Source organism: Sciurus carolinensis, chromosome 12 (genome assembly GCF_902686445.1).
Source record: "Sciurus carolinensis chromosome 12, mSciCar1.2, whole genome shotgun sequence".
Taxonomy (NCBI): Eukaryota; Metazoa; Chordata; class Mammalia; order Rodentia; family Sciuridae; genus Sciurus; species Sciurus carolinensis.
Window position 1 is genome coordinate 82,442,276 of NC_062224.1, and position 21,934 is coordinate 82,464,209.

Genomic DNA, 21,934 nt, shown 5'->3' on the forward strand with positions numbered 1-21,934 from the left:
ACTGGATGAGAGACTGCGGGCCTGGGGCCTTCGGGATGGCCACAATCAAAGGGGCAGGCCCACGATCACCCTGATGAGGAACAAATGCTCTGCACGGTGATGGAACCCAGAGAACGTGCCCACAGCTTCTGTTTGGAATGCAGGAAGCAGGTGAGGAAGGCCTCGTGGGAGAGAGCCAGACAGACCCGCAGGAAGCAGGCGGGGAGGAGAAGCGTCTCCCCTGCCCTGGGCAGATGCACCCCTGGGCCCTGGAGTGTCTTTTTTCCCCGTGCTGGGGATATGGCTCAGAGATAGAGTGCGTGGTGTCTTACTGATCAGAAACATCCCACAGTAGGGCCACACGCTGTCCAGCCCTGCTCTCCAAAATTCAGCACCATTTGGTGTCAGAGAAGAAACGCCACTTACTAGCACTAACTAGCACGGGGAGACATGCCATGCCTCAGTGTCCATCTCTGCTAAATAGGGACACTGCCTGATCTCCAATCTGTTGCCGTCGGGCCCTAGACTTCACTTCCTCAGCTGCTCTCTGGGGACGTCCCTCCCATGTTTAAACCCTCCAGAGTTAGCACTGCCCTCAGGGGAAGTTCCAGCTCCAGGCCCCGGCAGACCTGCGTTCAGATCACCATCTTCTTGATGGTCAGCTCTCACCCCTACCCTCTGGGTCCAGTTTGATTGAACGAACTTGGCATTCCCAGGAAAAAACCACACTCACCCCAGGGCTTTGCACTGACCATCCATTTGGCCTGGGATGCCCTTCCTCAATTTTTCCCTGGGTAAAACCCCTCCCAAGCTCAACTCCAGTGTCACTTCCCTGGGGAGCTGTGCGTGGCCACGCCTCCTTCAAAGTAAAATTAGACGCTTCCTCCTGGCATCGCCCCCAGCAGCCCGTGCAGACTCTGAACTGGGCCGCGACGTCCCTCAGGGATCAGGTCAGGCATGACCTCTTCTCGGATGCTGGCCACAGAGCCCCTCACTGTCTCCTGGAGCTTCACTGACCCCAGCCAGGTGAGGGTCCCTCTCCCGCTCCCTCCACGGCACTTCTCTGTTTTACTTATCTAGTTCCCTAGTTTGCCCTTGAGCAGGGAAGGGCTGCGTCTCACTCACCGTTACGCCCACAGCCTGACCCGGGCCTGGCCCAGAATGAACCCACAGATGACCAGTGAATGAACACAGGAAAGCCGGACCCCAGGCCCCAGCTGTAGCCGAACCCTTCTCTCCCAGCCTCTGCGTGGCCTCCACGGCAGTGGGATGGGAGGCTGCCTGCCCCGCAGCAACTCCCCGAGTGAGGTCCGGGGGGCCTCTGGGCTGGAGGTGCCACAGTGAGCTGTGGTCCCTAACAAGAGATTCCAACCCAAGGAGCATAAAGCTGGGGCTTCCAAGATTTGTGAGGAAGGGGCCGGCAGGGCCCTGGGACCCTCCTCCTGGGCTCCCACCACTTAAGGGCAGAGTCTCAGACCTCACTGGGCAGGTTCATGACCCAGGCTCAGGCCTAGGTCTTGACCCCACAGACAGCCCCTCCTACCCCTCACGGCCTCACTCCTGGACCTGTGTGGGCGCCACATCAGTCCTACTGAGGTCTGTTCTGCTGCTTCAGGCTTCCTGGGGCTCAAGGAACAGAGACAGATACTGCATCTTCTGATATTTTCTATTTTTTTTTTTCCTCCTTGGTCCTGGGGATTGAACCCAGGGCTGCTTTACCACTACCCTTTATCTCTAGCCCCTTCTATTTTTTATTTTGAGACAGGGTCTCGCTAAGTTGCCCAGGCTGGCCTTGAACTTGTGATCCTCCTGCTTCAGCCTCCTGAGTACCTGGGGTTACAGGCATGTACCATTGCGCCCGGCCTCATATTTTCTTTTTGGCCATTTCTGGGGAAGCAGCTACGGCTGGCCTGTAATCTTTGAGGAGGACCTAAATTTCCAAATGATAAGACAGGACAAGATGCCTCTGTGAGTCTTGATCCTGAGTGTGTGGGACATGCCAACCATTTGGCCTGAGATGCCCTTCCTCAATTTTTCCCTTGGTAGAACCACTCTCAAATCAGCTCAGGTGTCACTTCCCCTGGGAAGCCGTGCATGACCACACCACAGGCAGGAGCACCCCTCTTCCACACAATGGATGCAAGTGACAGAGGGCAGCAGGGTTAGCCACCCTTTAGCTCCTGGCAGCCAGATGCAAGAGGCCCAGCTTTCTTGGCCCTCTCTGCAGCCCTGTTTAAAGACCCTCAAGGCACACCCACCTCACCCAGGATTTACAAAATTCTAAAGTCTGCAATCCAGCAATCCCACTACCAGGCACATACCCAAAGGAACTGAAATCTTCATGCCAAAGACATAGCTTCTCTCCCGTGTTCACTGCTGCATTATTCACAATAAACAAGGCATAAAACAAACAAAGTGTCTACCAACTAATGAATGGATTTTTTCCCCTTTGGTAGCAGGGAACAAACCCAGGGGCACTTAGCTACTGAGCAACATCCGAGTCCTTTTTATCTTTTATTTAGAGACAAGATCTTGTTAAGTTACTTAGGCCCTTACTAAGTTGCTTAGGGCCTTGCTAAGTTGCTGAGGCTAGTTTTGAACTTGTGATCCTCCTGCCTCAGCCTCCTGAACTGCTGGGATTACAGGCGTGCCCTATAATCCATGTCCTGCTGAATGGAATTTTAAAATGTGACATATATCCATGGGGGAATATTATTCAGTCATAAAAAAGGAAGGTAATCCTGCCATTTAAAACACATTTGGACCTGGAGGACACTGTGTTAAGTGAAACAAGTCAGATGCAGAGACAGTTACTGCCTCACATGTTCAATCTAAAAAAGTCGAACTCAGAGAAGCAGAGAGTAGAGTGTTGGTTACCAGGGACTGGAGAGCAGGGGTGGGAAGCAACAGAAGAAATGTTGGCCAAGGGGTACAAAGTTAGAGTCAGGAGGAATAACTTCTGGTATTCTATTGCACAGTAGGAGGACTAGTTAATAATTATGTATTGCATACTTCCAAATAGCTAGGTCAGGTGTGCATGCCTGTAATTCCAGCTACCTGGGAGGCTGAGGCAGGAGAATTGCAAGTTCGAGGTCAGCCTCAGCAACTTAGCAAGACCCTGTCTCAAAATAAAAAACAAAAAGGGCTGGGGATGTGGCTCAGTGGTAGCATGTTCCTAGGTTCAATCCCTGATATGGAAAAAAAAAAAAAAAAAAGAGAGAGAGAGAGAGAGAGAGAGAGAAGAAGGAGAAAGGAAGGAAGAAAGAAAAGAAAAACATCTGGATTTTGAGTGTTCTCACCACGAAGAAATGATAAATGTCAGAGGTGAAAGAGGTGCTGATTACCCTAATTTGATCATCACACAATGTACACATGAATCAAAACATCACATTACACCTTATAAATATGTATAAATATTAAGTAATTAAAAATAAGACCTTATTAAAAAACATTTTGAAAAGTCCAAAGTCTGTGACCTCTCCTCAGGGACTCCTCACGTCCCAGAGGGACAGGTGACACGTTCAGACCTGCAACCACCCAAGGCTGCACACCCACCTTCCACATAGTGAATGGAAGCCATAGAGGGCATCGGGTTTAGCCACCCTTTGGCTCCTGGCAGCCAGATGCAAGAGGCCCAGCTTTCTTGGTGGCCTGTCAGGGACCTTTATTCACATCTCTGGGTTTCTCTCCATGCCCAACTTTAGCAACAGAACTGTAGGGGCTTTACGCCCTGGCATCCCTGGGGACCTCTGACTCTCAGGAGCAGCGAGGGTGAGGGAGGACTTCCCAGCATCCCTTACTCGCCGTCCTATTTATACTAGCCTGGCCCACACTAGGCCATGTCCACATTTCCCTCGGCCCATCTTCTCCAGCCCTCCTCCCTCTGACCTCAGTGGCTAGAGCTTCAGGTCACCCCCAGCAACTTCACCAGGCGCCTCTGACCAGTCCTCAGGTCCCTGGTCATCTGCATTGTCCCTCCTCTTGCTCCTCAGATGCCGCGTGGCCTCCCTCCCCCAGGCTGGGTCAGTGGACCACCTTGGCCTGTACTGCCTCCCAGCTGCTCCCTGCCTCCTCTGGGGAGCCTCCGATAGCCCACAGTTGTTTTGTGTTCTCTAAATGCCCCTTGTCAGTGTCACTCACCACCCAGAGTCCAGGCTCCTCAAGAGACTTCTTCTAGTCACTTCCTCATTTCAGAAGCTCAGGCTGGGCACCATCCTGGGCCCTGCCCCTCAGAGTCCTCTGCCTGGGCCTCCTGAGACCTCAACCTCCTGGGTCTCCTCGTGCTTTCTCCCTCCCACATCTGGTGGACTCATTTCCTCTACCTGTCCCTGAACCCCGGCACGCCCAGAGTTCTCTCTTTGGCCCTTCGATCTTCCTCCCTCTGCACCATTTCCTGGGTGACCTCATCCTCTCCTGTGGTGGAAACACCACACACACAAGTCGAGGGCGCCCGGATTCCCAGCTCCAGCCCCTCTAGGCCCCGGCGTCTCAGGCAGGAGGCCCCAGAGTCTAGCTTGAGAGGGGTGTTTTTTTTGTTTGTTTGTTCTGGGTTTTTTTTGGGTTTTTTTTTTTTTTTTGCAGTGCTGGGGACTGAACCCAGAGTTACCCACTGAGCTATCTCCCCAGCCTCAAGAGGTATTTTCAAGTGAAGAGGAAGATGCTACCACCTGGGGCAACGGTACGTGTGCAGGGTGCGTGTTGCTGTCTCTCTCACACACACACACACACACACACACACACGCACACACACATACACACACACACACACATACACGTAATCGCCCACGCAGTTTGCCACCCAGGGGGCAACAGGACAGAAGGCCAGTAGCAGGGATCTCTGCCGGGTAGCAGTACAGGTGATTTTAAAAAGTCTCCTTTTTTTTCATCTGCATCTTCAAACACTTCCATAATGACCATTTATTGCTTACCTAATAAGAAAAGGGCAACACATCTTTTTAAATGAAAAGGAAGTATTTTTAGCCTGAGATTCCAGAACGATTTAGCGCCAGGCCTAGAGAGAGCCATGATTATCTCAAGCGGGGGATCGGAAAGCTTTTTCTGTAAAAAGGGAAGATAGTCAATACTTCAGGCTCTGCAGGCCCTCAGCTCTGCCACCACGGCATAACCCTGACCCTGTAAAACGAATACCTGTGGCTGTATTACAGGGAAACTTTATTTAAGGACATTAAAATCTGAATTCTATACAATTTTTTAAGTGTTACAAAATATTATTTTCTTCTTTTGGTTCTTTTCCCCAACCATTTAAAAAATGTGGAAACTATTTCTTAGCTCCTGGGCCTTATAAAACCAGGCACGATTTGGTGAAGAGCCACGGTTTGCCAACCCATGAGTATCTGGTACCTTTGTGGTATCTGAATCCAGCATTCACTTCTTTGGTACTTTTCTCCAGCTCCCTGACAGGGATGGCCCCTTCTAGGGTTTCCTTGCTCATCTGAGCCATGGCAAAGACCAGGTAGGCAGGCATCATGGCGGAAAGCCCCTGGGCTCTGAAGTTTGGAGGAACAGAAGGCCAAGTTCCTCGCAGGGCCTAGACCAGCAGTCTTGGATGGGGCTTTAGAAATCCCCTGGGCTGTGCTCTTGTTTTTCAGGTCAAGAAGGCAAAACCAGGGCTGGGGAGATAGCTCAGTCGGTAGAGTGCTTGCCTTGCAAGCACAAGGCCCTGGGTTCGATCCCCAGCACCGCAAAAAAAAAAAAAAAAAAAAAAAAAAAAAAAAGGCAAAACCAGTGACCGGCCGAAGGCTACTTCCAATGTCAGGGCAGAGCAGAGATCAGAACTGTGGGCACTGAAGTTCAACGTCCTCTGCTCCCCCAGGGAAACTGGGCCCCCTAGCCAAGGACGTCAGCAGCCCACTCAGGGCCCACCTTCCTTGGGGAAAAAGCCACGTCAGCTGGCATCAGCGGAAGCTGGCACTCCACCCAACCACGGCAGAGAACGTTGCCCGTGGGGCTCACACAGATCAGGGAGGGGCTCTGCGTCCCCTACCCCGCCTCATCTAGCCTCAAGACCCTGCACTGCTGTCACGAGGGATGTTCTTTGCACAGAATCTGCCATTACGCCTGCTTCCAGGCAGTAGACCCCACCAGGACAGCCATGTCCCCTTCAGAGCCCGGTCACCCTCCAGGGGCCCCCTCTACCAGGTGGCTGGGGCAAGAGGAGAAAAGAAGGCTTGGTTCCTGAGGGGTCTCCCCAGGCAGAGAAGATCAGGTTTCTTTAAGCAAGCAAGGTGTGCAGGAAGAAAGCATCCTGGAGCTTTGCTGGAATGATAAAATGGTTAGGGAGTCTAAAACAAGGGAAGAAATATTTTTTTAATAAGTAGGGATTGAACCCAGGGGTGCTTTACCACTGAACTACATCCCCAGTCCTTTTTATTTTTTATTTTGAGACAAGATCTTGCTAAATTGTGTGGGGCCTCACTAAATTTCTGAGGCTGGGCTCTAACTTGTGATCCTCCTACCTCAGCCTCCTGGGTTGATGGGGTTCCAAGTGCGAGCCTCCACACCCAGTGGGAAGAATTTTTTTTTTTTTTTTTTTTTTTTTTTTTTTGCGGTGTTGGGGATTGAACCCAGGTCCTTGTGCTTGCAAGGCGAGCACTCTACCGACTGAGCTATCTCCCCAGCCCTGGGAAGAAATATTTTAAGAAAAGAATCCCCTTCCTAATTTGGGGTCTGAGCCCTGGCGTCTACAGGGATCCTTACTTTAGAAAAAAATATCAAATGGAGGCCAAAGGCACTACAACTGCCAAGGATGGCCCATGAACTCTGTGTGCCACCATCCCTCAATAATGACATCAGGTAAGGCAACAAGCTCGGAGTGCCCTGGACATTTTCTCATTGGAAACCGTACGACCACATGAGGTAATACTATTATCCTCCCCATGTTAACTGAGGAAACTGAAACTTGGGTGGGTAAATTACCTAACCTAAGGCAACCAGTTACTGAGTGGCAGAGGACCAGTTCAAACTAACTCCAAGGCCCTCACGCGGCCTCCACCCATGGTGCTCAGGAGACATGTATGCAGGACACGTCAACCAGCCACCTTTGGGTCATCCTGTCTACCTCCAGCCCTCTTTTTCCAAGGGAGACGTTAGTTAATGGGGGCGGAGGCACACACACTACGTGGGACCATTAATTACCAAGAGTCCAAGCAAAGAGGATCTCACCACTGTCCCTTCAAATATTTGGACCCATGTTGCCAAAGCTGGGTGTCCTGAATCACCAGCAGCATCCAGGCTGTCGGGGAGCTTCAAGACCCTATTAGCTGAGAGCTGACCTCACACTGTCCTCCAGGGCCCCCCTCGTCTGCAGCCAAAACCCTGGAGACTTCAGGAGCAGATGGGCTCTCCCGCAGACAGGCCTGGTCCAGATGTGCCCCTGCTTTCCCTCTTCCCGATCTGCTGCTGTACGACGGGCCAGTTCCTGCAAGACCCAGCCACCAACCCTGTAGTGATCCCAGGTCCCTGGCCATCCCTGGGCTGTGTGTGTGTGTGTGTGTGTGTGTGTGTACACGTGCCTGCATGCACATGCAAATGTCCACATATGTACACTGCATGTAGCTGTGGGAGCTGGGATAAGACCAGCCTTGGCCTGTCCCTACCCCCTGAGATGGAAAAGTGGCCACTCAGCAGTGGACAACTGGAGGGCAAAGGCGAAGGGTCCAGGGCAAGGGAGGAAAGGGGTCATGAAAGGACAGGGCTAGAGAAAAGAAATGTGACTTTTTCCCAAAGGAGTGAAGCTAATCAGGTGGATCTGGATCTGGGCCAGTCATTTCCTCATGGACAACAGAGCAGAACAGGGACTGCAAATAATTAAGTACAAGGAGAGGGTCCTCTTGCCCCAGGGAAAGGAGGCCCTGCCAAAGGCACCTCGGAGCAGAAGGCTGGCGGTTCCATGGCTACCAGTGCCCCCCTTACTGGCTCTGAGAACTAGCACATATTCCTAGTCCCCCCTGGAAAGTTCCCGTCCAACTCCACCCTCATTCTCTTATCTAGAATCCTCCTGCCCAACCTGGAAGATCGGGAAGGATTCCATCCAAGGGTTTGGCCTTTGGGGTTAGGACAGCCAGCCTTGGTCTCTACCCCGGGGCCAGCCCCGGTGCCACCACGAGGAAATTCCCTTTCCCAGTACCACTGCGGCCACAGTGACCAGCTACACAGCTCTGCTACAGGCTCCGTGCGGTATTTCATTTCATTCCTGTAACAATCCTTCCTACGATGAGCCCACTTCACGCATGAGGAAGAAGGCTGGGAGAAGGCCCCAGTCCACCCTGGAGGCTTCAGGGGAGGAAGGGTGGAAGGGTGCTGTGAGTAATGAGGCTCCTTTGTCCCATGCCACACAGCTCAGGGAGCCACACAGCTAGTATGACTGGAGCGAGGTTTGCCCTCCCCTTCGGCTCCCCAGTTCAGTTAGGGAAAGAAAGAAGGAATCAGGGGAGGGGTCCGTAGAGATGCTGGACAGAAGTCCTAAACAGGTGACCCCAGAGAGGAAAGGCTGGGTGGGACAGAAGCCAGGCTCTGCCCTCCAGTGAGGAGCCTGCTTCCTGAGGCACAGGAAGGCCACACGCGTAAAGGACAGAGGTCAGTTCACAAGGTGGCCCATCTCCTCTAGACCTCAGGGGCGGTCTCTCATGAGATTCCAGACCAGGAACCTACTTGCTCCCTAGATCTGGTCCCTTCTCCTGCCAGCCGCAGTGGGTCTGGCTCGGCCTGGTACAGGACAAAGCAATGAGGGAAGTCTCGTTACTTATAGCACCCCCCATCCTTCCTTCCCCTGAGGATGCCTGTGTGAGCTGGGACCTGCCTGTCCTGGGGCAGGGGTTGAGAGTTTGAGGGCAGGTGAGGTGGGCTGGATCCCATCTTCATATAACCTTGGGAAAGTTTCTCTCAGTCTCAGTTTCCTGGCCTGTGAAATGGGAATGGTTGTTGGGACACACTGTTTGGCACTCAGTAGATGGTCAATAAACAGCAGTCACTAAGGCATCCAGAAATCAGATATAACTTATTGATGTCTCTCGGCTCTGGTTTGGAAACCCTATTAAGTTTGGGAAGAAGACGGAGAGCTTCTTCCACCCTCCTGCAGGGTATGGGCAGGAAGTGCACCATCAGGGACATCCCCAGGTTATGGGGCAGGGGTGAAGGCAGTCCTCCAGGATCTCCAGGAGGGGACTGGCAAAGAGCTTTGCTGTGGTAAGGTGACCCTCTCTCTAGGATTCCTTCAGGATGCAAGCCCAAGCCTCTTGCAATCTCCTGATCCCAGGAGACATTTTTCCAGGCTCCTTCCAAGGCAGGCTAAACTAAAGGTGGGGGATCTCTGGGCACCTGCCTGTCAGTCAGAGGTTCCAGGTGTCCTCTAGGATTCCACTCCTTCGGGTCAGTGTCCAGGAACATGCTGTGTGCCCAGGCCTGGGTGGGGAAGGCCACACATGCCGAATCTCACGGGGTGCTGACAGGGTAGGGGCAAGTCCGTGATGTCTGTGAGTCACAGGGATCAGGCCACAGGCCACAGCTAGGGAAGGCCAGGGAAGGCCAGGGAAGGTGGCTCAGGGCTGGGCTGGGGGCAGGGATGCAGGGCAGACAGCAGAATCCAGCCCCAAATCTCCCATCCCTACTGCCAGGAAGGGCTCAGAGAATTAAGAGGTCACTGGTGCCTCCGAGGGTGTTCATCCCATGGCACAGAAAATTGGTCACTGCCTCCTTGCCTGATTCCTACCGCAAGGCCTGTGGTTGCTCAGGGAACCTGCCCCGCTGGGAACAGATGCCTCCAGCACATACCCCATCCGGATTTCAGATTCCTAATGGTCTCCCCCAAGTACAGCGGAATCCTCAAGCCACACCTCCTTAGCCCAGCAGGCCACCCACCCTTCTTTCCCCAATGCTTCCTTAACCCTTCGTGCACTGCTGATGGGGCAGGGGTGTCACTGCCCCCTGGACTTCCCCGCTGGCCAGAGCAGGAAGAGGCATTCCCCAGCGGCTCATCTTTAACACGCAGCCCCGACGCTGGGACCTGCAGGGTTTCACGTGTCCTTCCACTTTCTCTCCAGGGCTCTGGACTCCCACCCCCTCCACCCCTCAGGCTGCCGATCTGGAAATTTCACCAGAACCCAGAAAGCCCTTCCAGGCAGCGATATGGCCCCACGCTCTCGGGTCCTCTGGTCACCGGGGACTCCTGACCCTTGCCCCTCCCAGAAGGAAGGGCGCTTAGAAAGCGCCTAGTTCTCGATTGGGTGGAAAACTTTACTTTGTAGGGTTCCGACGGTAGCCCAGGGGCCAAAGCAAGTCCCAGATGGAGAGTCCCTCCGGGGCGCGGGTTCTGCGACTGCGAAATAGCCCTCTCTCCTAAGCACCTGGAACTTGGGAGTGGCCTTTCCCGGGCATCTCCCACCCCCAGCACACACGCACGCCTCGTGATCGCCGATCGCCCCTCGCAGCTCGGGACTGCCCTCCAGCCCCTCGGCCCGGGGCGAAGCGGACAGGCGCCTTTAAGGGCCGCTCGGCTTACCTTTGCTCGGTTCCCCCGCGCCGCGGTGCCCCCTCCTCCGACCTCCCTGCTCGCGCAGCTCGCTGCCCGCCGGCCGCACTCACCGCACCGCCCGCGCGTGTCCTGGGTCGCCGCGCGCCAGCCCGCCACGGCCCGGAGGCTTCGGGGCTGGGCGCCGCGCCCTGCGCCCTGCGCCCTGAGCCCTGCTGGGGTCGGTCCCTGCCCCAGCGCGGGGCCGCTTCCCCAGCTCCCGAAAGGTGAGTGGCTCCCCGAGAAGCTGCAACCTGAGCTGGAGGAGAGGGAGGAGGAGGAGGAGGAGGGAGAGGGGAGGGAGAGGAAGGGGTGGAGGAAGGTAGGGGAGAGGAGGGCGGCGGGAGGGGGGGAGGAGGAGGGGGAGGAGGAGGGGAGGAGGAGGAGGAGGAGGAGGAGGAGGAGGAGGAGGAGGAGGAGGAAGGGAGAAGCCCGGCCCCCGCCGGAGTTTTTCACTGTACAAATTGACTCCGCCCCCGTCCCTCCCGCCCTGCCCACTGCCGCTGCCAATCCCCAGGGCTCCCTCGGTCCCGGTGCCCACCCCTTTCTCCCACTCTGGGAACCAGGGTCCAAGTGCCTCTTCCTGTTTCCTTCACAGGGCTGTCCCTGAGAGCCTGGACTAGGGGGATAAGGCCCTCAAGACTGGATCACCCCAGGACAGGAGCCCTAGAGGTGGTTTCCCCAAAGCGGAGCTCTCTAAAGGTAGCTCTCCTACCTCTGAGTCTGATCCTGGACCTAGCACCGAGTGTCCCGATGTGCATGCATAGGTTCTGTTTGCCATTGTCTAGACAGCAGTAGCCCTGGGACTCTATTCTGCCAGTGGGACTTGTCACTTACCTTCCAGACTAAGTTCTCACCTGGTCAACTCAATGTCTCCAGGGTCCCAATAAAACCCTCACTACCACAACTATCTTTCACTCTTCCCATCCTGAAAGGTAACCCAGTTTGTCCTTTGGGAATTAAACCCCACAGGCTAGCTGAGACTCGTTTAAGGTTTACAGAGTAACTAGTTCTAGTTCATTTGACAGAAGAGGAAACTGAGGCCCAGAAAGAAGATTGAACTGGCCTAAAGTCCCAAAGGAGTTAGTGACAAGTCATGATTAGAACCCAGATTATGCCAGACACCCACGCTGCAACACACTGTAATCCCAGTGATCCCAGAGGCTGAGGCAGGAGGATTGCAAGTTCCAGGTGAGCTGGAGCAACTCAGAGAGACCTTGTCTCAATTGAAAAAAAAAAAAAAAAAAAAAAAAAAAGGGCAGAGGGTGTGTATATGTGTGGAGTGGGGCACTGGGGACATAGCTCAGTGGAAGAGTGCCCTGGGGTTAATCCCCAGGACTGGGTGGGAGGGAGTCCATGCATGGCCTTTCAACCCACACCATCTGACTGGGGATTAAAAAAAAGGCTGGGTTGGCATAAAGGACACAATGTCCTCATCTGTGCCCCTCCCAGGCCTGGTTCCTTCTGAGGGTTGTGAGAAGAGGTGTGCCTCAGCTCAGGGGGGGACCAAATTGAGGAGGTCTGTGTCCTCTGCCCTGCCAGGGGCATCTGGGGCCAAGGTCTCTTGAAGAGGGGTTAGGCCACACAGTGTGCTGTGTTCTACCAGAACCCTTTCCCTGGGGAGATGTTCAGAGTAGAACAATTTCCTTTTGGAAGACATCGGCCTAAGGTCCCACCCTCAGCTGGGACACAGAAACAAGACACGGGGCTCATGCATGAGAGTGACCCGTGGGTAGTCGGCAGGAGCATCTCATGGAGAGCCTCCCAGCTCTTTGCTACCTCTGCTTTCTCTGCCAGGGCATGCAGATTTCCTGGCATGAGCACTTCATAAAAATGAAGCTGCCAAGTGTTAAAGGGTTGCAAAGAGTGGTTGGATCTGGAGGGTTGAGACTGCGGAGAAGAAGCCACCTGCCTGACTCCATAATCGTGTGTAGTGAGAACACCGGGGTGAAGGAAGGCTGTGCAGAGGTAGGGGAAGGCGGGCAGGGAAGGGGGAAGGACTATGGCTAAGGACCTGTGTTTACTAGAGGATTAGAGAGAATTTGACCAAAGGGCAGAGTTTCAAGGAGCCAGGGGGATGAGATAGAGGTCTCAGCAAATATTTTCTAAATATCTCTCATATGCTGAATAATAGGCAGGTCTCTGGGCCCAAAAGATGAATAAAACCCAGTCCCTACCCTCCAGGAGTTTGTGTTCTAACAAGGAAGGGAAATTAATAGGATACTTGTATTAGTTAGCTTTCCATTGCTGTAACAAATACCTATGATAATCAACTTTTAAAGAAAAAAGGTTTATTTTGGCTTGTAGTTTGGGAGGTTCCAGTCCACGCTCAATTGGCCCCACTGCTTTTGAGCCTATGGCAGGATAGTACATCATGGCTGATCAAAGCTGCCCATATCATGGCTGGAAAGCAAAAGAGAGAAGAAGAGGAAGGGGTGGGGGTTCCACCATCCCAGTCAAGGACACACTCCCCCAAAGAGCCCAGGACCTCTCCCCAGGCCCCACCTCTTAAAGGTTCCACCACCTCCCAGAGGCACCACACTGAGGACCGAGCCTTTAACACACTGGCCTTGGAGGACGTCTCAGGTCCAAAGCATAGCAATGTTGTAGGCAGGTTAGTGCCAGGGTCATCCTGGAGAGTGGTTCTGCTGCACTTGAGCTGAGGGCTACCAGGGGAGAGGACGAGGGAGGGAGGGAGGAAGATTTTTTTTTTCCAGGAGGTCTGATACCATGACCAAGTGCAGTTCTAGAAGACTAAAGTTTAGAGTCTGGGCTGGGCTGACCCTGCAGAGGGAGCAAGGTGCTGGGGCCTGAAGACCCCACAACATACACGGTGGCTAAGGAGCCTGGACCCTGTCCCCCAAACATGAGCACCACGGAGCATTTCAGAGGCAAGCGATCTCACCCGGTCTGTGACTCGGGACAGTCTTTGGCAGCCGAGTGGAGGACTCATGCTGGAGGACTATGTGGAGATGGAAACCCCAGTTTGGAGGCTGAGCCTGGTGAAGATGATGCAGGTTTGGACCAGAGCAGCAGCAGTAGCAGCAGCGAGGAGAGCAGAAAGATTTGGGAGACAGAGTCACAGAGCTCTGCGCCTGTTTGATTCTAGACCGTAAGACAGTGAAGACAGGCAAGGTAGGAAGCACCAATGTAATAGGCTGAGCAGGGCCTGGAGCTTCTGAGGTGTGCCTGGATTCCTAGCACTCCCTTGTATTGCTTTGTGATCTTGGGCCAGTGACTTAACCTTTCTGAGTCTCCTTTTGCAATCTGATACTAAAATCAGTCTTGTGTAGTTGTTCGTATTAGAGACAATGTATGCTAAGGACCTAGCATAGAGGTCGGCTCATATAGGAACTCAATAAAGAGCAGATATGATTACTCTCATGTGTTCACTCAACAAACACTTATGGACTGCCCTGTGCCAAGGACTGTATTGATCTTTGGACTAGAGGGATGATTTTAAGTTTCAGTTCTGGCTTTCAAGCAACTCACTGTCCACTGGGAGAGAAATGTGCAGAGAGATGTCATATGTGTGGGCAATATTGGCTAGGGCAGAGGAGAAGGCCTCAACTCTGCCCCAGAAGATCAGGAACAAATTCACAGGGAGCAGGGACAGCCTAAACACTGTAGAACCGGCCACCAGCTCATCCCCCATCCCCGATCCCCATCCCTGACATGGAACTGCATTTCAGAATCTCTGATGTCATCAGTTGTGAAGGAATCGCCTGCTTCTTGGGATCACAGAGAGGGGTGGGCTGCAGATGGGTGTCTCTGTGGAGCCCAGAGAATGGGACATGGAGACTTGGCAGCCCCAGAAAAGGGCCTGTGCAGATGGGCAGGGAGAAGCAGGGAGGCATGGAAGGGTGCCGTTGTATAGGTGGGTGGGGCTTAGGGCTGTATGTCCTCATTTTTCTGCTGCCTGTCTAGGCCCCTCCAAAAATTCTCTCCAAACTTTTTGGTGTCACCTCCCAATTTTCTTTCCATATGTCTCTCAAAAACCCAGGTCAATAGAAGCCACACCACCTAGAGCCTCTAATGAGGAGGGATGTCCACCCTGCTGGTCACCAAGCAAGACCTTGGACTTTAAGGCCACATAGACTGTGTGACCTTGGGCAGGCCACCTCTGACTTATTTCCTGTCTGTAACTCGGGGATGGTAACAGTCCCTCTCCCCTGGGGCTGCTGTGAGATTCCGATGAGATGTGAACTTGGCACCAGGTCAATGCTGTCTTCCTTCTCCGCAGCCCATTGACTCCTCCCTGCAGAGGGTCAGACAAGAGCCTGGCAGCTGGGAGTCCCACCTCCACCCTACCCCCAGGGTACCCTGGTTGGCAGGGGGCGGGGCCCCTTCCCTGTGGGCCCTGCAGCGCTCTTTCCCTCTGCCAGCCCATGGTGTCTGTAGCGTCCCTGGGAGGTCCTGGTCGCCCTAGCAGCACAGCAGTGATGCGGGCTGGCCTCAGAGCTTGAGCCCGGGCCCAGCGGCAGCCCAGCCCACTCCCCGCTCTGATCCGGTCTCCTCCTTGCTGCTAGTGACATGCCACTGCCCCACAGCTAGGACAGGCGTCCCTGGGTGCCTGAGAGCTGAGTGGGGAAGCTGGAAACAGCTCTCCCCTACAGACTGTGTGGGCAGCACATTTGAATAGCTTCTGAAAACCCAAAGTTCAAGTCCGCCCCTTTCCTCTATCCCAGGCGCAGCTTCCAGACAGGGAGAGCTGGCCAGGGAGAATCTCCTTTCCACCCACGGCCTCTCCTCCCCTCTGGCTCTCCCCACACCCAAGCAGGCACAGCCTCCGAAAGCACCTCAGGGCCCTTGGAAAGCTGGAGATCTGATTCTGCCCCTGAGATACAAGAGGTGCTTTGTTTATCTGAGCTTCAGTTTTCCTCTTCAGCAAAATGGGAATCATGTGAATGTCCACCTCTTGGGATGTGAGAATTAAAAGGCCTGAAGGTGACCGTGCTTTGTGAACCGTCAAGCCGTCTGCGTGTGTAGGAGATCACGGGTGTTTGGCTCACGGGCCCTCCTCAATCAAGTGAAGACATGGGAAATGGGAAACCAGCAAGGATAGAGAAACTCACTGCAAGAGCAGGTATGTCCTTGGCAGGGAGGAGAGAGATTGGCAGCGGAGACCAGGGCATGGATGGACCCACTGTGGCCCAACTGGTTTGAGGCGTTTGAGTCAGTGGGGACTGCAGGACTTGGTCAGGTAGAGCCAATTCTTGCTCCTCTGGCGAAACTCAGATCATTATGTTCCAGTGATTTATGGGGGGTGGGTGTAATTTGGAGAAAACTGTCTTTGATTTGGTTCTAGTGTGATTCCAGCCAGAGCCCAGGACTTCCCACTTCATCTCCCTGCCAAGCATCACGTCCTCTTTTTGCCGATTGCATTATATACACAGGCATGTATGTGTGCATGCATGTGAACACACACACAGCAGGCACGGCCACTCCAGACTTCAGTGGGGCAGCAGCTGCATCCCCAGAGGGTTCTGGGACAGGGTGGCCACATAAACAGAATTAGCCAATCGTAAGCCCGTTGACCCTAGCAACCATGAAACCAATTAGAACTCACCCCTGCATCCAGCAGCACCTTCCAAACTTGCAAGTGCACGCACACATGCACAAACACACGCGCGCGCGCACACACACACACTTTCTTTGGGCTGAAGCATTGCCATGGCAACGAAACCACCATACAGGGCTGGAGTAAATGGGAAAGTGTCCCTTAGCAACAGGACTGAAATGGTCACTAAGGTGAGGAGGCAGGCAACACTGGTGGGGGAGGTCACTGAGAGGACTCCAGGCACGGGGGGAGAAGGGAGAGAGCTGGCTTCCCTGGACTCACTTAGCCCATTCTTTTAGTCCTGGGCCTTGGTTTGCTTATCTCTAGAATGGGACCAAAGACTCCTACTTGTATTGTGGTATGTGCTTAGAGCATGTAATTACTTTTCAACTAATAAATGAGGAAAGATAGATTTTCCTCTCAGAGGACCTTAAGAATTATGACACTTCTGGGTCAAAGAGAATTGACCAATCCCCAGGAAGACCTAAAATCTAGCTCCTAAGTTCATCAGAGAGTTAACCTCAAGTCTAGTTGAAACATTTATTCAGTACCTACTGCATGCTCAGACAGGTGCTGTTTTCGTCTCTGGCCAGGTAGACTTTGAGGGACCAATAGAACTTCTTGGCTCAGTCTTTGAGAAGCACCCAGGAAGCCTGTCGGATGGGTCCAGGACAGGTGTTACGGAGGTGGCAGACAACCTCGGGAAGCTTGGCTCTGGGTCAAGGAAGAAGGCCAAGCTCGAACCCCACAGGCCCACCTTAACCTGGCCTCTGTTCACATCCCACAACCTCTGCTGCTGTCAGTCACCTTAACAAGAACTTGACAATGGGCTACTCTGCCCGTTTGCTTCTGATGACTCCTGGGAGGGACCTCGTGGTCCCCAAGCTCACCTTCAGACTCTAATGAAATCTGAGGACCCCCTCCCAGGACTAAAAACACACATAACTCTTCCCATTTGCTTTCAGGAGCTTTGGGCCTCTTCAGGTTCACTCAGGAGCTCCCTTCATGGAGGCATGGCCTTTGAGGTCCCTTGTGACCTGGCCCTGCCTCTGTCGGCAGCTCTTCTTGATTTTCTCCCTCTCGTGCTTTCCAACCACATCAAATTACGCGTACTACACACACCACCGTTCCACCGCCTCAGGCCTCACATTCCCACTGGGATTGGAGAGGCTTTCTCCTTCACCTCTCACCTAGTAAACTCCTATTCAGTCTTCAAAACCCATTCTAGGAGTCACCTTCTCCTTGACACACATGGTCCCCGATGCTGTCTGGACATGCTTCACTGCCCAGTCTGAAGCACTTCTGCCCTATGTACGGCTCTTCCTGTCTGTCCCCTGAGGCGCAGGGCTCCACGCCTGTCTCCTTTACTGGACTATGAACTTCCCCAGGCCAGACATCACACCTTTAGCTTTTGTATTCCCAGTACCTAGCAGTCACAGGTGCGCCCCAGGGGCTGGCGAACCAAAATGGCAGAACTAAATGGGCAGAGGAAGCAGAAGAGAAGGAGCAGGTGGGACTTTAGGCACCAGGAGAAAGGGGAGGTGGGAAGCACCTGGAGGTCAAGGAGTTAAGGACTGCAGGGCACCATTGAATTTGGCAGCTAGGAAGCCACTGGTAGGGTGACCAGCTGTCCTGATTTGCCTGGGACTCTCCCAGTTCTAGTATGGAAAGCCCTGGACAAACAGAAACAGTCGGTCACCCTAGATTGGTGACCTTTCCAACAGCAGTTCAGGAGGTAGGAGCCGGGCAGAGCCTGGATGTGGGGAGCGGAGGGGTGGGTGCAAGGTGGGAGGGGCCCTGGATGTACCTGGCTGCCGACAGGAGGAGGAGCCTGAGGTCGGTGCCAGCCACCACCGTGCCTCCTGCCCCCGCCGCCCTGGAGAGAAGGCAAACAAAGCCGGTGGATGTCAGGGACACGGCGTACACGCTTAATGACTTCTTCCTGAAGGGCTCCAAGCACGCTACCTCCGTCACCCAACGAGTCCTGCCACCACCTCTGATCCCCGAGGGAACGGCAACCCTCTGTCCTCTGACGTCTTGCAGCAAGCATCTGTGTGTTTTATCCAGTTGGTGTGATGGGTCCTGCTTGGACTCCTGGTGGCTCTTCTCCACTTTTGAACTGTTATTTAAGAATCTCATTTGGGGGCCAGACTGTAGCATGTGTCTATAACCCCAGCTACCTGGGAGGCTGGGGCAGGAGGATCACAAGTTCAAGGCTAGCCTCAGCAATTGAGCAAGACACTGTGTCAAAAATTTTGAAAAATAATAATAAGAGATCTGGGGGTGTAGCTCAGCGGTAGAGTATCCTGGGTTAAATCCCCAGTACCAAAAAATAAAAATTAAAATTAATAAATAGAATCTCCTTTTGCTTTGTGTAGATTGCCCAACTATTTCCAATCTGACCTTCTTGTCCCCTGCCTCTCTCCCTCACTTTCCCCTTTCCTTCCCTTAGTTTACACTAAGTAAGTGCAGTTCATTCAGTGAGCAAGATGCCAATCACCGTTCCTGCCCTTTGGCATCTCCCAACCTGGGATCAGTCCTCCTAAATGGGGGGAGTTTTATACCCCTGAGCTGTAGGCGGGCATCCATGCAGAACTTCATCAGGTCTACAAACCATAACATTACATGCCAACATTGGCGGGGCAGGGCGGGGGGGGGGGGAGAGAGAGAGAGAGAGAGAGAGAGAGAGAGAGAGAGAGAGAGAGAGAGAGAGAGAGGTACGTGGGAGACAGAGAGACAGAATATGTCTCTAAAGACAGAGTGTCTAGAAATTGGCATGTTCAAGTGTGATCCATCTGCTGAATTCAAGTCCTATTATCTGTGTGATAGGAACAAATAATTCACCACTCTGTCTCGATTTCTGTAGAATGGGAACAAGATAAGCCCTGTTCCCACAGAGTCACGGTGAGGGTAGATGGAATATGTACGTAAATAACAGAATAGTTCATGGAACATAGAAGATGGTTAGTATTAGTCATTGTTAGCTGCAGAAAAAAAGAGAGGAGCTCTTATGAGATTCTCAAAAGGTTCTAAGAGCCACCATCCATAGGTGAGGCCAACCTGTGTGCTGATCATGGTGGCTTCCTGTGACAGGTGCTGAAGGGGACTTAGTCTGAGGTGTGGTTGGGGAACCTTGAACTTCCTCTCTGTGTCTCTCCAGCGCCAAGTAGCTCAGGACCCCGCTCCAAACAGTTATTCAGAAATCAAGACCGTTGGGATGGACCCCCAGGGCCACTGAGTAGCGAGCCAGGTTGAGACATGACAGGAGAGAGACCAGAACTCCATTTCCCCAGCCAGTGGGTTAGTGGGGAAAAAGAGGCCTTTGCTCTTGATCTCATTAAAAGCAATAGCCTCCACAGTAATTAGGCACCCGTAAATTACACAGCCTGCCTCTGTCAGCTGGCTGGCACTATCTCATTAGCCAGGGTGCCGAGAGACACCACACACCCTTACTGGGAGCTGCCTCATTGCCAAGTTCCTGCTCCATAATTAAACACCAAATCCCAACCTCATGGAGGCACCCACCCACCCCTCCTGGGAGGAAGAGGGAGACAGTGGGAGGGTCAGCGCAGAGGTGAGGCCTCGCTCTGGGCCCTGCTCGGGAGAACGGTAACTAGAGGACTAGAGGTGCAAGTTGCAAGCTTCCAGCCCCCAGGCCCCAGGCCCTCCCATGACCTTGGCAGCAGATTCCAGAGCCTTGGGAAAGGGAAGCGACGGGGCCCTGCTTCTTCCTAACTGGACACCCAGGACCGGGTGAGAAGGAATGGGCCAGGTTGGCTCCCAGGAGACCGAGAGGTCGGAGTGGTGAGGTCCTGGCTCCCGTCTGTCTGAGAACAGCCGGACACCCACGCCTGCCACGCACACACACTCACACACGCACCCACTCCACTGGTCTGAAACCTGACAAAGATGCAGGAGTGGTCTACAAGGAGCTAGACAAGATGCCCCAGAGGCCTCATAGCCACGACTGGAGTAGGGGGAAGCCAGCTGGGGGGTGGGCATACAGACCCCCTGGCCATGTAACCAGATGTGTGGCAGGAGAAAGCCCCTCACTGTCGAGCTTCTCCAGCGACACCCGATGGCGGGGCTGACTGAACAGCAGGGCTTTTGCTGTGCTGAGTGGGGACAGGAAACCAGACTGGGGAGCAAAGAGGGACAAGGCTGGCCCTGGCCGCCTCCTCTCCCCACTCCCACAGAACCCTGGGCCTCCCTTCTAAAGCTATTTTTTTTTTTTTTTTTTTTTTTTTTTTTTGCGGTACTGGGGATCGAACTCAGGGCCTTGTGCTTACGAGGCAAGCACTCTACCAGCTGAGCTATCTCCCCAGCCCCCTCTAAACCTATTTTGAACAAATGTTTAAAAGATGTCCCGATGAAAAGATGCCAAGTGAGGAGCCTGTCCTGGGCACCCACAGGTCTCCAGCCATCCGTGACCACAAGCCTGAGGCTAGAGAGGAAGCCCCAGGCTTCAGCAGCCTGCCCAATGGCTGCCGCCCAGGATGAAGAAGGAAGCGGGCGGAGAAGGGACAGAGGGTAGTGGCGGGGCCTGGATGCTCCATGCTCCCGCCGCTCTGGATCCTAATGGGAAAGGACAGAGCCACAGGGAAAATCATCCAGCAGGAAGGTGAACTTACTGGGGACAGACAGGGGAGACCCAGAGGCCAGAGCCTCTGAAACTCCGAGGGCGTGCGTGGAGACTGTGGATGCTCCTTGGCGTATATTTGCATGACATTTCGCATTAAAACCAAGCCACTGGATTGGTGGCCAGCATCCAGCTGTGCCCAGGGACCTGACTCTGCTGACAGGCAGAAATCTCCCCCAGCCCTGGCCCTCCCTGGGTGGGTGTTCTGGCTCCGAGTGCCCCAGGTCAACACTATGATTTTTGGCACCCCCTCCCTCAATGTGGGCAGGGAGAGGTGTGGACAGCCTTTGGTGGTGACTCATGGTGTTGTCCTCTGAGGTTAGCACAGCCCAGAGAAATGCCCGGGCAGGCTGTGGCCCCCTCACCTCTTGCTAGAAATCCCAGCTCTGGGCCTGGCTCAGTATGTGCCCGTCGTGGAGGGAAGCCAGCTGTTGTGCCTCAGCCTGAAGGAACCAAGCCCCCAGCCCGTAACCCCCTGGGGCCAGCAGGGAGTCCTTGGCCACCCCCAGCGAACCCATCCCTGGAGTCACGGCTCATTTCTCTAATTTCCTCCTAGACCAGCTTCCCCTTTTCCTGCAGCCAGGGAGGGACTTGGGCCCCAGAGCAGCCAGGTGTGGCTCAAGGGATGGGAGTGGGGCCCAGCAGGACAGGGAGGGGTCAGCAGGGGTCAAGAACCAGGAGCAGTCTGGACAGGTGCAGGGTGGGGGCACATTAAGGGAACGAGGCAGAGGCAGGGGGTTACCCTCACAATCCCTTTTCCTCAGGGGTGAACCCCGTGCCCAGAGACTCCCAGGAGCGCAGCCTAAGTGCATGACAGGGCAGACACCAGGCCTGTTCAGCTCTGACACACCTGGGTGCTCAGCTGGGTCCAGGGATCCTACACCCAAATGAACAGCCATGTCCAATCAAAATCATCAGAATGTGTCAGTGACTACCAGGTGGAAACGCCCCAGTGGCTAGGCCGCAGTGGTAAGTCCCGCTGAGCGACTAGGTGTGACCAGACACAATACCTGATGTACCGAGCGGTCCCAAATCAGACCTGTGCCAAATGACCTGGCAAAAAAGACCCATTCCAGGGGACCAGCCACTCCTGGTGCCCACCCCAGTCTCGCGGGTAGGAGGTACCTGGCAGTGCCTCAGGTAGCCTCGGGAAGGAAAGGATTCGTGGCCTGGAATCTGTACTTGCCCACGGGGCCCGGGGCCTCGATGTCTCGCAGCATTTCTTCTTTCC

At 54.0% G+C, this 21,934-nt stretch overlaps 1 protein-coding gene and 1 long non-coding RNA gene across 14 annotated transcripts in view; one reads left to right on the forward strand and one right to left on the reverse strand.

Annotated features, from left to right (window-relative positions):
• The window catches only part of Cdk18 (cyclin dependent kinase 18), a 26,095-nt gene extending 15,240 nt beyond the window's left edge, over positions 1-10,855 (reverse strand). For 8 of the 12 annotated variants that reach the window (XM_047520740.1, XM_047520739.1, XM_047520736.1 and 5 more), the window contains exon 1: positions 10,496-10,855. The gene's annotated coding sequence lies outside the window, so the exon portion shown is untranslated. Of the gene's footprint in view, positions 1-9,319; positions 9,400-10,495 lie in introns of all 12 variants that reach the window. The other 4 variants (XM_047520735.1, XM_047520734.1, XM_047520733.1 and 1 more) reach the window with 2 other exon arrangements.
• LOC124961769 (uncharacterized) lies at positions 10,107-18,354 on the forward strand. Of its 2 annotated transcripts, XR_007104331.1 has the most exons (4): positions 10,107-10,731; positions 11,103-11,206; positions 15,393-15,590; positions 16,658-18,354. It is a non-coding gene; the product is annotated as an uncharacterized LOC124961769 (long non-coding RNA). The 2 variants fall into 2 exon arrangements; XR_007104332.1 differs by lacking the exons at positions 10,107-10,731; positions 11,103-11,206 and adding an exon at positions 13,227-13,639.
• The last annotated feature ends 3,580 nt before the right edge of the window (positions 18,355-21,934 follow it).